At 42.5% G+C, this 16,010-nt stretch overlaps 1 non-coding gene across 1 annotated transcript; it reads right to left on the reverse strand.

Annotated features, from left to right (window-relative positions):
* Nucleotides 1-10,805: 10,805 nt before the first annotated feature.
* On the reverse strand, nt 10,806-10,876 carry TRNAG-CCC. The gene has a single exon. It is a non-coding gene; the product is annotated as a tRNA-Gly (tRNA).
* Nucleotides 10,877-16,010: the final 5,134 nt, after the last annotated feature.

The raw sequence follows: 16,010 nt of genomic DNA on the forward strand, positions 1-16,010 counted from the left end.
GCTACGTATACTTTGGTCCTTAAGTTTCTACCACAAATCTTCTTTTCTCTTACTCATCTTTCCTGTTTCCTTCTCCTATTGATTTAGAATTATCTTGCCATAATCACACAGAAGACCCTCCTGGCCACTCATTATTTATTCCTATGGCATTTTCAAGTTCATACTCACTACACACACACACACACACACACACATACACACACACACACACTCTCAGTATCTATATGGGGTCCAAGCCTGGCCGATTAGCTCAGTTGGTTAGAGTGCAGTGTTATGACACCAAGGTCAAGGGGTCAGATCTCCATACAGGCCAGCCACCAAAAAAAGAATACATGGTATCCAAATGTTCTGGGCTCAAGTAGACTCTGTAGGGCTCAAGTAGAGCCTAAATTCATAGCCTTTGGGGAGTTTGATCCAAGATTACCTGTTTATCTGAATGAAAGGGACAGCAGGGGCACTGTCCATAAGGCAGAAAATAAGACCCACTGAGAGAACAGATCTTATGTCAGCCCAGCGATGCAGCAGTTGTTTTCCAAGTTCTCATTAGTGTTTCCTACTGGCCTAGGAGACAGGGAAATTCTGAAAACATAGTAATAGCATTATTTCTGACAATAATACTAAAGAATGGAAAGCTTGTGTGTTGGGGAAAGCAATTTAATCCCACATTATAGCCATCAAAATTAACCCTTATATTGTAATGTGCAGTATACGAAACTCTTACAAATTAGAGCTGATTTGATTTTTCCATCATTCTAGTGAAAAAACCAGAGAAATGTTCTTATCTCTATCTTACAGATCCAGAAGATGATTCAGAAAGGTTTAGTGACACATCCAGAGCCCACCAAGCTGAAAGAGGACAGAAAACAGAATGAAAGGAGGGAGACTCCAAGAAAGAAAGTGATAAAGTGAACTGCCCTCAAAGAAGCTGTTGGCACCTTCGGCACTAAGATGTATGGGACCCTCTGCCAGAATTATGGAAAACTAGTGGAGCAAAGCCACTCAGTCCTACTAGTCTGCCCAACTCAGAACCCCTGCACCATGTTGCATAGGCAGACAAAACCCGGGAAGGTAGACCACAGATCTTCCCAGGGATGGGGACAGTGGAAAGACTAGGCTTTATCATTAATTAAAGCTGCAAACTCCCTTCCTTACTATCTGCATATTTGTAAGTCACCATAAAATGTTAACCAGGAACTCAGGTTAATATTATCAAGAGCAGAAGCCTGCCTTTCTGCCTTTCCCTGCCACCCTCACATAGCCTATTTTTTCCTCTCCTGCTGCTGTTGCTGTTTGCTTTTTTCTCTTCCCTCAGCATCACTCATTTCCCCTCCCTTTTTTGCATGAGTCTTTCTCTCCTCATTCCTCCTCCTCACTGTTTTCTTCCTGTGCTCCTAGAGGAGCCAAACAACTCCCCTTTAAGGACTCTGTGAAACACAATAGATCAGGCTGTAGTTGGCTGACCTGGTGAGTGGAAGACATCATAGGAAACCACACCGATATCCTAGAGCCAGTCAACCTGGACTGGTCTGAAGTTTCCCTGCTGTCCTACTGGCAACAACTCTAGAGAGTCCAGATGGTCCTAGAAAAATCTTTGGCCCAAGGATACAAAAACAGAACTGATTTCGAGCCCCTAGAAATGTTGAATTGCTGTTTATGGACTCTGGAATAGAGTTGAATTTGGGACCCCCTAATAGTATTGTGACCCACACCTACAGGGGTACCATGAGGTCTCCCCAAGGATCATTAAGACTCTGGGCATAGTCAGGAGTTCCCCAGGATGATGCTGGTGGGAGGAAGATCAATGCTGGGACCGAAGAGACAGGTCATTCCTCAGAGGCAGAAAGGGGACAGCCCAGAAGCTTCCTGCCTGAAAGGAGAAATGTGGTTCAGGGAATGTGCCTATACTCCCTAGGACCTCAGGAAGGGACAACGCTGGGTTGAGCACATCATCCAAATATTCCTATTTCTGCATGATGCCAAAATGCTGTCCTGAGTCCAGTACAGTGGAAGTGAGCACATGCACACATCTCCCTGTGGGGAAAATTGCCTCATCTGGTGTTGGGAGCTGATTATATTCTAGTTTAACATTTATTTAAAAATATTATAAGGCTGGCCATTTAGCTCAGATGGTTACAGTACTACCTTGTAACACCAAGGTCATGGGTTTGGATCCCCACAACAGCCAACTGACTAAATAAATAAATAAAATAAAATATCATAAAAGGTAACAGAGTGACCTTATAGAGTTCATTTTCCTCTTCCTCACCCCAAACACCCTGAGTAGACATTTGCAGCTAAGAAAAGGGATTGCAGCAGTGAATGGCAAAATCAGGGGCCATGAGCCACACCTGAGTTATGTGAGTCGCCAGCCTTGGGGTTGGAGCAGAGGAATTGCCACAGCAGCTAAGAGGAAAAGAATCTAAAAGATAAAGAGGGAGAATAGTTTTCTTATCCAACTTACAATGAGAATAAAAGTATCTGGGATCCCTAAAGGCAAGCCATATGGTCAGGGATGGGTGACCATCCTAACAGCAGGACCTTCTAGAAAAAATAAGATGAATACCAGGTTAGAACAATCCAGTAGGGGGGCCGGCCTGTGGCTCACTCGGGAGAGTGTGGTGCTGATAACACCAAGGCTATGGGTTCGGATCCCACATAGGGATGGCCGGTTGCTCACTGGGTGAGCGTGGTGCTGACAACACCAAGTCAAGGGATTAAGATCTTCTTACTGGTCATCTTTCAAAAAAAAAAAAAGAACAATCCAGTAGGGAAATCTGACTTCATCCAAGAACTTACTCTATGAATTTGGCTTGAGAACATGATGAAGGCACAACAATCCCAGAATCACAGAGCTAAGAAGGAATCTACGGAGATCATCTAGAGTGTTTTGTTTATTTGTTTGTTTTGTTTTGTTTTGTTTTTTTACAGGACTAGGATCCACTGGATGATGGGCCTGCAAACAGGGTACTTCAAGCCAGAGAGATAACAGATAGTGACCAGTAAAGGAAGTACTGATCCTGGCAACGCCTATAATCGGCAAAGGAGGCTTCTGGCTTCTGCAGGACCAGAAGCCTGAAGTCAAGGGAACTCATTTACTGAAGACTCAGATAAGACCTAATGTAACACAGTTCCTAACTCTGGGACACAGAACCCTACCCAAGGCAAAATGGAAATTACCTGGGTCCCAAGCAGGACAGAAGGGTTCTCTAGCATCCAGGAGGAAAACTGGTTAACAGACTGGCCTCCCAGGACTGGAGGTGACAGAGAAAGTAAGAGAAGAGAAGAAACTCACAGCTGGGGTTTTTTGGGGGCCCTGGGAAAGCTATGTCTATGGATAAAGGTCAACATCTATGACATAGTCATAGAATAGGAGTTAGAATAAGGTCCAAGTAGAAATAAGATCTCTTTTAATTCCAAATGATTTCCTTTGTGTCTCCCTTTTTGTGTACTTTTCCCTTCTGCTCATATGGCATTTGCTTTAAAATAATCATTCTCATGAGTGTAGAAGGTGGGGAAAAGGTGTAGCAGATTCCCTAAGTATGCAGGAAAGAAGGGGGTAGTAGGCATTTGTAGTTTGTAAAGTTACCCTGCTGACTCTGATATGTTCCTCTCTCTACCTCTTTGAGAACCACTGCTCAAGAAGTCACCCAGAGGGGAGAAAAAAGAAGGGTTGCTGCTTTGTGGGGCTCAGTGTACTTTCCGTTAGCCCACTTAGAGTGGTAGCAAAGGGAAGGTGTTATGGTTTAAATCATTACCATATCAAAGGTACATCCAATCTGGAATTATGCCAAACTCTTCATCAACCTCAAAAATCACTTCAGCATCACCACAGGAGTTCCATGTTATTTACGATGTGAGTACATTACAGGGAGATGACATGATCCAAACTATCCTCTATTCTCCAATATTAGAAGCATTATTATTTGAAAAAGGTAGTAGACCTGTCATTGATTCATTAATTCAGTTAGTCAACAAGCATTTATTGAAGACTGTATTAGTTCTCTATTTCTGCTGTAACAAATTACCACAAATTTAGTGATTTAAAACAACACACTTATTATCTTTCCTTCTGGAGGTCAGAAGCCCAAAATATGTCTCATTGAACTAAAATCAAGGTGTCTGAAGAGTTGTTTTCCTACTGGAGGTGCTAGGAAAGTATCTGATTCCTTGCTTTTTCCAGTTTCTAGAGGCTGCCCTCATTCCTTGGTTCATGGCCCCTTCCATCTTCAAAGCCATGTTCAGCAGTATCAGGAAATCCTTATGACACCATCTCTCTAGTATTCCCCCTTTTGCTTTCCTCTTCTACTCCTAAATTCTCTTCTGACTACATTGGGTCCATAAACTAATCCAGGATAATCTCCCCAACTCCAGATCAACTGATTAGCAACCTTAATTCTATCTGCAACCTTTATTCCCCTTTGCCATGCAACCTCACATATTCACAAGTTCCTGAGATTAGGAAGTAGACATCTTCCAGAAGTTTGTCCTAGTTTTTGAGAGTTTGCTATGACTTTACCTACATTCCCACCAATTATCTTCACAAGAATCCTGTAATGTAAAGGAAACTCTATTCCTTTCTGTAGATGAAATTAAGGTGCAAAGAGATGAAGTAAATTGCCTAGGCTCATACTTCTAGTCAGTAGCAGAATTGGGATTGGAATTTGGCCTGTGCGAACTCCGAAGCCTGCACATGAGCCTCCAGCCCCACCCTTCAGTACATCCTTCACCCTCCACCCAGACAGCTGTGCTCCAATTCCAAAGTTGGTGACCCCAAACCACCACACACATTCCCACTACAACATCTATAGAAGACCAGTTTCAAAGCCAGCCTTCCCTGTGCCCCTCACTCAGAAGTCCTTGCTGCTTCTTTTGGGCTTACATAGATCTTTACCATTTACTTCTAATAAAGCAAATTTCAATCTAGGGCCGGCCCGGTGGCGCACTGGATAGTGCGCCGCTTGGGAAGCGTGGCAGTGCTCCCGCCCGAGGGTTCGGATCCCACATACAGACCGGTTCCCGCTCGCTGGCTGAGCGAGGTGCGGGAGCAACACCGCGGGTTGCGATCCTGTTTCCGGTCCCGGTCCGGTACGGGGGCAACACTGAGGGTTGCGATCCGTTGCCGGACACGGAAAAAGACAAAAAAAAAAAAAAAAAAAAAATTTCAATCTAACTTATTGTGGTATGTAATGGGTTACCTTCACTAAATTCTAATCTCTTTCAGAGTAGGAACCATATCTTATTCATTTTCGTATCCTCACAGTGCCTTATCAGTTTATTGTGCATTCAAAAATGTTTTTCTGGGCCGGCCCGTGGCTCACTCGGGAGAGTGCAGTGCTGATAACACCAAGGCCCCGGGTTCGGATCCCATATAGGGATGGCCGGTTCGCTCACTGGCTGAGTGTGGTGCTGACAACACCAAGTCAAGGGTTAAGATCCCCTTACCGGTCATCTTTTAAAAAAAAAAAAAAATGTTTTTCTGAGATACTTTGAGTCAGGATGGCTCTGTGCGTTCACTGTTTAGGCACTCCCTCTGCTCTAAATACATAGCGGGAATAGATAAAACATGAAAAGAAAACACCAAAATGATAGTGATGAGCTCCAAAACAAGATCATCATCTCTGTGGCCTTGAACTAAAGAGAAAAACAAAAGGGCCGGCCCGTGGCTCACTCGGGACAGTGCGGTGCTGATAGCACCAAGGCCACAGGTTTGGATCCTATATAGGGATGGCCGGTTCACTCACTGGCTGAGTGTGGTGCTGACAACACCAAATCAAGGGTTAAGATTCCCTTACCGGTCATCTTTTAAAAAATAAATAAATAAATAAATAATTTTAAAAAAAATTTTTTTAATTAAAAAAATAAAATAAAATAAAAATAAAGAGAAAAACAAAGTCATGAACAGGACTGAAGCCTCAAGGCTGCAAGGATCATCATGGAGATGCAGGGGACGCAGCCAAGCACTTAGGGGACAAAAAGTACTCCAGGATAGGTAAGGGGATAGAATGAAGCTCAGTGCTTAAAGCCAGGGCTTGGGGTTGAGTTTCTCCACTAGAGAATAGATGCTGACAAATATAGTTGCTGACAGCTGCCCAGGCTGTAGCTTATTTGAGCTAAAAACAAAATTTTATTTACATTATGAAAGATTTAGAATTGAATGAAGGGCTGGATGGTTAGCTCACTTGCTTAGAGTGCGGTGCTGATAACACCAAGGTCAAAGGTTCAGATCCCCATACCAACTAGACACCAAAAAAAAAAAAAAATTGGACAAAAATGAAAGTAACATATGTCATAATTAGTGGAGTGAGCGAAGACTGTGATGGCAGCAAGGTGCAATTGTGACAGTATACCAAAGACCCATGGATAACATCTTCACAAGCCTAGGTGGGCAAGGTGAATCCACAAATTCAAGCAGGCAAGGATAAACTCTGTCAGCCATCAGGCTTGTATGGGATCAAAATCGGTGCACAGAGAGGCAAAAGGAAAGACCTTTGTTTCCTGACAATCCTGAAAGCAAGAGAACCCCCTAATCTCCATCTTAATGGAAGCTGGTAAGGGATCCTGCAGAGTCCAGCTCACCAGTGAGTGCAACGGCACCACACAAATGCAATAAGGTCTCATGGTGATGGGGAAGACTAGGACCTATAAACTCTCAGAACTACAAACTCCTTACAAGACAAAGCCCTGCAAGGCGGAAAAACTGTCAGGAATAAAGTCCCAGGGACATAGACAAATAGGAAGAAGATCTAAATAAAAGCAAGAGAGGGGAGTGCAAGAGGCAAATCACAGAAAATATGAGGCCACATTTTTTAACCACTATGTGAATACAACTATAGAACTTAAAACTATATATTGAAAGGGCATGCCATGTATCTGGGAAAATTGATTCAGAATGATCAGTACAGAGACATGGTCTATTGAAACTATTAGACTTGAAAGAAAAAGAAATAATTATTTGCATTCAAGGGGGGAGAAAAAAGACCAAGTCATTTATAAGGGGAAAAAATCATACTGTAATCATACTTTTTGTTAGTTAACACTTTATTCCAGAAAGCAATAGAGTAATATATTTAAGATACTCTAAGAAAGAAAATGTGAGGCAGAGATTTTGTATCTAGCCAAACAGATCTTCGCGTATAAAGCCCATAGAGAAACCATTAGGAATATTGCAATAACTCAGAGACTACTATTCCCATGGGTTTTTCCTGAAAAATCAACCAGTTTCAGATGACTTAAAAGATCAGAGAAACATAAAGACTGGCAGCGAGGGGCTGGCCGGTTAACTCGGTTGGTTAAAACACGGTGCTAATAGGCCAGCCCGTGGCTCACTCGGGAGAGTGTGGTGCTGATAACACCAAGGCCACGGGTTCGGATCCTATATAGGGATGGCCGGTTTGCTCACTAGCTGAGCGTGGTGCTGACAACACCAAGCCAAGGGTTGAGATCCCCTTACCGGTCATCTTTTAAAAAAAAAAAAAAAACATGGTGCTAATAACACCAAGGTCCAGGGTTTGATCACTGTACCAAAAAAAAAAAAAAAAAGACTGGCAGCTAGAATGTAGTTGTATGAGTATTCCAGCTTTGACCACACATAAGAGACCAGCAACTTAGGAAAATGGGGGACAACAAGATGGAAGGGACTTGGGTCCCTTAATGAGCTTGTGGAGCAGAGCTGCCTACCAGCTTTAGACTACTATTTATCTCTAGACAATTGGATGAGAATGAAAGAAACTTCTATTTTGTTTGAGCCACTGTATTTTGTAGTCTCATTGTTATAACAATTTACCTCATAATTTAATACTATAGAAACTGTTACATCAAACTGGGGGTTGCTACCTAAAAATAACCTAAAATATAGAGTCCTGACTTAGTGGTAAGGCAACCTGTGACAAAGAAACAAATATTGTAGGCAGGGTATTTGGTGGCACCTATGTCAGAATTTTTGGAAAAACTCTTCTCTATGAAAACCTGGAAGACAGGTCTATGATGCTATTAGCTTTAGGGAAAATGGTTGGAGAAAGCCATTGGAGAAAGCCATAATGTTACTCAGTACTGCTCTTGGACCTGCCAACTCAGCTCCCTGCCTCAGGCCCTGTGCTTTAGGGAGCCTCATGCTTTGATGTTCCTTCCTCCAGTGGCTGGAAATAGCCAGGCCAGAAATGCAGTACAGGCTGAGAACTCCAGGATGAAACCAAGTCCCACAGGGGTCTTAGTGACCAGATACTCCTTCTTCACAGTTTTCTTTTTTCTTTTTTTTTTTTGTCCTTTTTGAGACTGGCCGCACTGCGCTCAGCCAGTGAGCGCTGTGAGCGCAATGGTCATCCCTATATAGGATCCGAACCCACAGCGGGAGCGCTGCTACACTCCCAGCGCTGCACTCTCCCGAGTGCGCCACGGGCTCAGCCCCTTCTTCACAGTTTTCTATGTCCCCCTCTGATGCCTAGGATTGGCCAGGGCCAGCAGCACCATCTAGGCAGAATAGGTGAGCCCAACTGGACCTGTGTGGACCCAGGTGACCACTTCTCTCCTTTGTGACTCTCTCCAACTCGCTACACCCACCCCACCCCCCAAGTTATAGTTATGGTTTATATATAACTTTTTTATTAAATTGTCCTTGTCTGGTCAGTAAATGGTGCTGGGATGATTAGATATATGCATAGGAGAAAAAAGTAAAATTACCTTACATCATGCACAAATATAATTCCAGATAAAATAAAGACTTTGATTTAAAAACATACTCTTTCAGGGTTGGCCAGTTAGCTCACTTGGGAGAACATGATGCTGATAACACCAATGTCATGGGTTTAGGTCCCCACAGTGGCCAGCCACCAAAAATTAAATAAAAAGAAAATCTTTAAAACTTTTAAAGGAATATATAGGAGAATATCCATATGACATTGGGGTAGAAAATAATTTCTTAACAAGTCACAAAGAGCTATAAAGTAAAATATTAATACATTTGACTACATTAAAATGTAAAACTTCTGGGGCTGGCTGGTTAGCTCAGTTGGTTAGAGTATGGTGCTGATAAAATTTAAAACTTCTGTACAAAAAAAGACAATGTGAAAAGACAAGTCACAACCAGAAGAAGATAGTTTGTTTCATATATAACTGACATGCAGTTGGTCCAGAATATGTGAAGAATTTCTATAATAAGGTGGCCGGTTAGCTCACTTGGGAGAGTGTGGTGCTGATAACACCAAGGTCTAAGGGTTCAGATCCCCTTATCAGGTTTTGTTTTTTTTTGTTTGTTTTTTGGTGGCTGGCCAGAAGAATCTCTACAATAAGTAAGTAAAATAAAAATGGGCAAAGGCTGTAGACAAATAAAAAAAAAACAAAAAACCAGTGTCCCACAACATTTAAATAGATGTTCAAACTCACTAGAAATTAAGGATATCATTTTACACCCAACAGATTATTAAAAATGAAAACAACTGAGAATACTACATAGTATTGAGAATGTGGAGCAACAGGAACTCGCACTCACTGCTGGAGAAAAGGTCACTTGTACAGCTACTTTGAGAGCTTGGCAATGTATAGCAGAGTTGGAGATGTGCAGTACTTACATCCAGCTTGAGACTCTCTCTCCTGTTTGTATAAAGAGACCTAACCAAGAATGTTCATTTCAGCATTATTTGGATTATGGAACAGTAGAAACTAAATGTCCCTCAATAGAAGAGTGGAAAAATTGTGTTGTGTTTATGTAATGGAATACACAGAAGTTTAAATGAACCAGGCCTACATATCAAAGCGTATAAATCTTAAAAATAAACTATATGTATTTATATTTTGTTGCAGATGCATAAATGTAGTGAAAGTATAAAACATGCAGGGGAGTATAAATACCAATTTCAAATAATGTATGTTTTGAGAGACGAAGAAGAAAGGGAAATGGGATCTGGGAGCTGTACAAGGAGGGCTTCAACTGTATCTATGTTTTATTTCGTTAAAAAAAAAAAATCCAAGTCAGATATGGAAAAAGATCAAGATTTGTTAAAGCCAAGTGGTGGAAACATAGGAATTTGTTATACTTGTCTCAAAAATTTTCTAAGCATTCAAAATATTTTATAATTCAATAAATATTGAAAGATTGTTTGGGGCCTCATTTTCGTCATAGGTAGTATGGGAATAATAATTCTCACAGCACGGGCTGGCCCGTGGCTCACTTGGGAGAGTGTGATACAGGGATGGCCCGTGGCTCACTTGGGAGAGCGTGGTGCTGATAACACCAAGTCAAGGGTTAAGATCCCCTTACCTGTCATCTTTAAAAATAATAATAATAATAATTCTCATAGCATAGATTTGTGGTAAAGAGCATGGACTCTGAAATCAGAGGGCTTTGCCACTTAGGAGCGGATGACACTGGAAAAGTTACTTAACTTTTCTGTGCCTAACTGGAAAATAGGGATAATAGTCTCCATTCCATTGTTTTTTGTTTTTGTTTTTGTTTTCTCCAACCATTATTAAGACGATTAACTATGTTAATATTGGGAAATGTTAATATCACAGAAAAACAAAAAGTAAACGAGTATGTTCATTAAATAAGTTGAGCAGAACAAATATAGTTTGAGGATTAAAAATAATAAAACTTACAAAGGTACAAGGAGAGTATCTGGTATGTAGTACATGCTTGAACTGAGTCTTAGGAACAATGATTATAGGGTCAAATAGTTTCCAGGTAACAAAAAAGGGCCCATTATCTGACCAAAAGACACTATAGCAGAGTTGGAAGATAGTGGCGCAATTACGATAATATTCAATGTAAAACGTCGCTGAGTGACCGCACGGCACTTCACGAAACAGTTCAGTGCGCCGCCCGGGAATCGAACCCGGGTCGCAAGAATGGGAATCTTGCATGATACCACTACACCAGCGGCGCCGGCTGGGGGGAAGGACCATTCTGTGCTTCTTGGCTTTAGCATTTCCTCGGCTGTTTCCTTTCGTTCTGCCCGGTATTTGCTGACCTCACTGCCATGTGGCACTCCACAGCTCCCAGCCCCCTGGCTAGGACTACTCCACTCCGGCCACACGGCCCCAGCACACCTGGCTCCCTTCCACCTTCCCCGACGCTCACTGTCCGTACCGCTCCTGAGCTTTCTTAACAAACTCGGGAGGTTTGTCAAGAAATGCGCGAGCATTCGGTGACGATGGAATGTTCTCTGGCGGACTTTGGGAGAATCGAGCAGATTGGCCTGGACATGCCGGGCTGGGCTCGGTGCGAGTCCCTCTCACCCCACCGCGCCGGGGAAGCGCTCCCCGGGCAGCAGCAGCCCGGTGCCCGCCGGCCAGCGGCGCTCTTCTCTCCCGCCTGCAGGGCGCCGGCTCTGCCTGCAGCTGGGGCCCCTCCAGACCGCGGACAAAGGGGATCGTGTCCCGCCGCCCAGGCCGAGCCTTTCCCTGCCCGCCGCCGAGCCGCCGAGCCGCCTCTGCCAAGGCTGGGCGGAGCGAACCCGCATGTGACCCCGCGTGTGGCCCTGCTCCCGAGTGGGTCAGCACAGCCTGAGGGTTGGTTAGTCCCGCGCGCCCAACTCGCTCAGCTCGAGCCGGCGGATGGAAGGACGCCCGGGGCAACCGCGTGTCCCACCCGGCGCTCCTGGGCCGCTCGAGCAAAGTTTGGGCACGACCATCTGACTTGGGCCCTTTGGGTTTTCGAGGGTCAAAATGTCAAGTTTTCTTCTCCTTTTAATGATCCGAGGGCTTTCCCCACCTATCTGCCTCGGGGAGGGCCCAAACGTCTTCTCTCTTTTGTTCTGCCCCGGGGGAAAGCTGAGGAATCTGGGGAGGAGGGGAGGAGTGGGGCCTAACTTTCAGTGAACTGCGGCTTCCTGCCAGCCACCCCTCTACGGACTTAGATATATTGTTTTAGTTAATCCTCAAAAGACTTTGTGAAATAATATTATTAGTGTTTTCCCCTGTGTGCCCTAGGCACTAGTTAATACCCTCACCATTCACCAAACCCCCCACTTTTAAGTTGTTATTTTGTTTTCTGGTTTTTTGCGGCTGGCCGGTATAGGGATCCGAACCCCAGTTTTAAGTTTTACTAAACTCCTCCCTCTCCCTTACTCCCACATCCATTTAATGAATATTTATCGAGTGCTACTAGGTGCTAAGGTGCTGGGGACAGTGTAATGAATAAAGCCGACAGGGTCCCGGTGCTCACACAATTTACATAGGGGAGTGGGGGAGATAATTATTATACCTGCAAAAGACGAATGAGAACCCTGAAGAAAAATCCCGTGGGTGCTGGGGGAGGGCTTTATAACCAAGAAGGCCCTGATCTGGTCTGGGTCAAGAAGGCTTCCAGGGCTTTTGCCATAATCCTGGGAAGAAGGGAGGTCTGAGGCTGCTGATGGCAGGGAAGGACCCATTCAAAAGAAACTAGGAGAGCAGCTGGCAGGTAAGCTCATTTGGTTAGAGTATGGTGCTGTAACACCAAGGTTGGGATCGCCATACCGGCCAGCCACCAAAAAAAAAAAAAAAAAAAAAAGAAGGTAGGAGAGTGGAATCAACAGGACTTAGAAAACTGTTAGTTAAGGATGGTGACAGAAAAATCTACCCAGCCTATTCCCCCATCTCTTCTGGTACTCAAAGCCTCTCAGCTACCCCCACCTTCCTCCTGGGGCAGTGGAAAGATGGAGGAAGTAGGTAGAATCCTGTGTTCTGATGCTGATTATGCTTCCTTCCGCTCCACCTTGCTTGGTCAAACCATTCTTCTGTAAAACCTTGGGAGACCTGCACTCCTTCCCTAGGCTGCAGGCATTCGGTACCCTTCAAAGGTGTACCTTAAGCTTTGGGGGAACATTGCAAAAAATGTAAGAAGAACCCGAAGGAAAACTACATTAAACGTCTACAGTAATTAAAAGAGTATGATAGTGACACTGGCACTTGGAAATGTGATAAAGAATCTAGAAATAAACCCAAACACATATATATTCATATATTATTCATATATATTCATATATTCAATACATATATATTCATATATTATTTAGATATGACAAGGAAGCTATATATAGAAACACATAAAGATAGATTATTCAAGAAATGTTCAAAAAATATAGATTGTTCAGTAAATGGTGTTGGGAATCATCTGGAAAAAAATAAATCTGAATCCATATCTCACTTTTTATTCCAAAATAAATTTCAGATGATTCTAAATGAAACACTGAAAAATAAACCTTAGGAGCGTTAGAAGAAAACATAGGAGTTGTAAAAATAATCTTGGAGTGGGGAAGTCATTTCTAAGTATGACATGAAACTCAGAAGCCACACACACACACACACACACACACACACACACACACACACACTCAACCACCACCACCACAACGAAAAACACCACATACACCACATAACACAAAGAAATAATTTCATAAATGTAAAAAGAAATGATTTGCACTTACAAATTAATAATAAAAGACCAACAACTTAGTAGTAAAGTATACGATAGGTCACAGTGAAGAAAATTAAAGTGGCTGAATATGCCTCACTCATAATAAGGGAAATGCAAATTGAAACTACCAGGAACTACCCTTTTTTCACCTGTCAGATGAAAATTTCCTCACCAATGTAGGGAAAGTTGGCAATATCAACTAAAATGTATTTACTTATTTAATTTGAGGGGGTGGGGGGTGGCTGGCTGGTATGGTGATCTGAACCCATGACCTTGTGTTATAAGGCTGCTCTCTGCAACGAAAATTTAAAATGTACATTATTTTGGCCCAACAACTTCTCTTTTAAGAATTTTTCTATAGATATATTCCCACAAGTATGAAATGACATATGCATAAAAAAATTAATTGCACTACTGTTTGTCATAGCAAAATACTGGAAACAACCTAAATGTCCATCATTGGGAAACTTGTTAAATGAATTATGATACCTCATACAAAGGATTAGAGATGTATATGTACTTTTCTTTTTTTTTTGGCAGTCGGTTAGTACAGGGAACCAAACTCTTGATCTTGGTGTTACAAGGCCATGCTCTAACCGAGCTAACCGGACAGCCCATGTACATGTACTGATAGGGGAAAACCTTCATAATGCAGAGGCTCTGTAGGGTATATTAGACTTTAATTACATTTATAAAATGGAAATAATAATTGTACCTACTGTGCAGGGTTGTTGTGAAGATTAAATGAGTTAAAATACCTGAAGTATTTAGAATAATGCCCAGAATATATATAGCATTAGCTATTTACTTACACGTATTGTTAATAAAAATAGCAGGACAGAACAGCATGTACAATAACCTACCATTTCTTTTTTTTTTTTTTTTTTTGCCTTTTAATCTTTTTTTTTTTTTGTCGATATACAGTGTGGTTGATTATTGTGGCTCGTTACAGAAACCTCCCTCCCTCCTCCCTCTCCCCCTCCCACCCAACAATGTCCTTTCTGTTTGCTTGTCGTGTCAACTTCAAGGAGTTGTAATTGTTGTGTCTTCTCCCCCTGGGTTTTTTTTTTTGTGTGTGTGTGTGTGTTTGAATTTATTTATTTATTTTTATCTCCCACCAATAAGTGAGAACATGTGGTATTTCTCTTTAACCTACCATTTCTGTAAAAGAAAAATAAGTATATGAGTAAAATATCTCTTGAAAATTTCAGAATAAATCCGTAACAGTGGTTGCCTCTGGAGAGAGGAAATGAGGGGCCAGGGGCAAGGTGTTTACCTTTCTATACCTTTAAATTTTTTTTACTATGGGCATTTCACATCTATTTGAAAGGATAAATTAATCCTTTTTTAAAAAAAGATGACCGGTAAGGGGATCTTAACCCTTGACTTGGTGTTGTCAGCACCACACTCACCCAGTGAGCTAACCGGCCATCCCTATATGGGATCTGAACCCGTGGCCTTGGTGTTATCAGCACCACTCCTGAGTGAGCCACGGGCTGGCCTAAATTAATCCTTTTTAAAGTAGAAAAATATCCACCAGAAACAAATACAGAAAATAATTAAATTTTCTAAGATGTAGAAATTAAATTATGTCCAATCTTTTCCATTAGTGTTATTTTGTTAAAATAATTACATATTGCAGTCATTGAATGGTTTTACATTCACTGCACACTTTCAAGTTATTAAGGGAGCATAGTCCTTGCACCTTAAAGTGTGGTCCTCAGACTAGTAGCATCTGCCTTACCTAGGAACTTGTTAGAAATGCAGAATCTCCGGTGGCCCGGTAGCGCACTGAATAAGTGCGCCGCTTGGGAAGCGCGGCGGCGCTCCCGCCCGACGGTTCCGATCCCACATACAGACCGGTTCCCGCTCACTGGCTGAGCTAGGCGCGGGGGCAACACCGAGGGTTGCAATCCCGTTGCCGGTCCCCGGTCCGGTACGGGGGCAACACTGAGGGTTGCGATCCGTTGCCGGACACGGAAAAAGACAAAAAATAAAAAATAAAAATAAAAAATAAAATAAATAAAATAAAAATGAAACCAAAACACGCTTCTGTTCTTGCCTCTTCTATTTGATCCCCACTTCTCAGAATTGCTGTGGTTAGATGATTCTCATAAACATGTTTCTGAGTGAAAGAAGGCAAACACAAAATAATCCAATCTACATGATTCCATTTATATGAATCCAAAAGGAGCTACACTAATCCGTGGTGTAAGAAGTCAGGCTAGATAGAAGGGGTGAGGTAGAAACCGGGGCAGGGTCCAAGGGTTGCTTCTGGAGTGCTGTAATGTTCTGTTTCTTGATCTGGCTGCTGGATATTTGGATCTGTTTGTGAAACTCCTTAAGGGCTGCTGTCGGCCAGTTAGCTCATTTGGTTAGAACGTGGTGCTAATAACACCAGGGTCCAGAGTTCAATCACTGTCCCAGTCAGCCACCAAAAGAAAAAAAAAAGTCTTGGGACTGGCCAGGGACTCACTTGGGAGAGTGTGGTGCTGATAACACCAAGGCTACGGGTTCAGAAAAAGGAAAAAAAACTCTTTAGGGCTGTACACTTATGGTTGGTGTTTTTTTGTTGTTGTTGTTTGTTTGTTTGTTTGTTTTGGTCTGTGTCTGAAACTTC

This window comes from Galeopterus variegatus, unplaced genomic scaffold (assembly GCF_000696425.1).
Source record: "Galeopterus variegatus unplaced genomic scaffold, G_variegatus-3.0.2 Scaffold119, whole genome shotgun sequence".
Classification (NCBI taxonomy): domain Eukaryota; kingdom Metazoa; phylum Chordata; class Mammalia; order Dermoptera; family Cynocephalidae; genus Galeopterus; species Galeopterus variegatus.